Below are 1876 nucleotides of genomic sequence, written 5' to 3'. Positions count from 1 at the left end.
CTGTTCCTTGGAAACACTATGAGTCAGAACCACTTCAAGGGCACTTAACAACAATGACAATCAAAAAATAACAAAGTACTCAAGTTTTATGACACCATGTGCCACAAATATACAAAGCACACTTAAAACATGAATGTTCATTCAAATCACCTGAATATTAAAATGCAGATTTTGATTCAAGTACATTTGAGTGAGCTCTGAGTATCTGCATTTACTACAAGTCCTCAGTGGAAGCTTACTGCTGGTTTGTGGACTACACTGTGAATAGCAAATCTTTAGAGTATATGTAAACATCTGAGAAAATGCACTATATTTTTTCCATTAATTATGACAGCACATGTGCTGCACTTAGGTCTTGATTAGTTCAGTACACTCAACTGCATGCTTATCTACAAGACCAGAAGAGCAATATTAAAAGCTGATGCCCTGATCCATCTGCCATTCCAGGTTCCCAATTATGTTGTACTCTAACCATTAGAAGCTGCTATGTTGCAAGACCCTGACCAAACTCTCCAGTGATTAATCACATCATGTACTCATTGTGCCTTACCATGGATGGCTCATAAGGTAAGACAGTAACTGAGGAATTCATCCTGATCACAAATCATCATATATAAAGAATGGAGAATTTCCTTGCTTTTTTGGAAAGTGACCATTATAGAATTTTGACCAATGGATTTGGTTTTTTTTTTGGAATTACTCCCACCAAAACATTGGTTAGAAGCTAGTTGTAATAGTTAAGAAGATGAGGGAAAGAAATTATAATTAATTTGGATTAAGATAATAAAAAATATTTAAGCATTTATAATATGAAAGACCACAGCACAACTGCTATAAATCTCTTATTTTTCTATTAAAATGGGACAAGAAGCTTTAATCAAGAACCATACAGAACAGAGCTTCCTTTTATTTCAAAATTCAAAGAGTTTCTGATTTTATTTGAAACAACTTTCATAATAATCATAATTTTATGCTACTGAAGGTGCTTAGGTGTCATCTCAGGTTAGTATGAATAGAAATTTTACTACAGCAAGACACTAAGGGAAAGAGTCAAGTCCAGAATCAGACACTAAATTTTCATGCAGGTTCTGGAAATATAGAGGACTGTGATTCACTGGTGATGTAGGCTATTCAGAAGCTACTGAAGCCCATGCTCTTGTTTTTGGATAAAACAGTATACAAACTTTCTGCATTTCCCATAGATAAATGTTTCATTAGTAAAATTTTTATTATTTTACTTGTGAATTAATTTATACTAGAAAACATGGGTGTGGTTTTTTTACCTTTTTCAAACAAATTTTAAAATTAGTCATCTATGTTGTTGTTAGATGCTATCTAGTCAGTTCTGATCCTATATACACTATATACAACAAAAGAAAACATGAATCACTGCATGATCCTGAGTCAGTCTCACAATTATTGTGTTTGACTCCACTGTTGTTGCCACTAGCTACTGTGTCAACCCATCTCAATATGGGTTTCCTCTTTTTCATCTACCCTTGACTATACCAAGCATGATATTCTTCTCCAGAGACTAGTCCTTCCTGACAAAATGTCCGAAGTAATGAAACGAAGTCTCACCATCCTTGCTTCTAAGGAGCATTCTGGTTGCACTTCTTCCAAGAAATATTTAATTGTCAATCCAGGCTGTTGCTATTGTAAAGTGTAAGTAAGTTTATTCTAATTTATAGTGACCCTGTATAGGGTTCCCAAGGAGCAGTCATATTACTTTCAATATTCTTAATCAATACCATAATTCAAATGCATGGATTCTTCTCCAATCTCCCTAATTCACTGTCTAGTTTTGACATGCATATGAAGAGATAGAAAAATACTATGACTTGGATTAGGGACCCTTAGTCTTCAGACTGACACC

Source organism: Chrysochloris asiatica, unplaced genomic scaffold (assembly GCF_000296735.1).
Source record: "Chrysochloris asiatica unplaced genomic scaffold, ChrAsi1.0 scaffold00027, whole genome shotgun sequence".
NCBI classification, from domain to species: domain Eukaryota; kingdom Metazoa; phylum Chordata; class Mammalia; order Afrosoricida; family Chrysochloridae; genus Chrysochloris; species Chrysochloris asiatica.
This window is presented reverse-complemented; position numbering follows the sequence as displayed.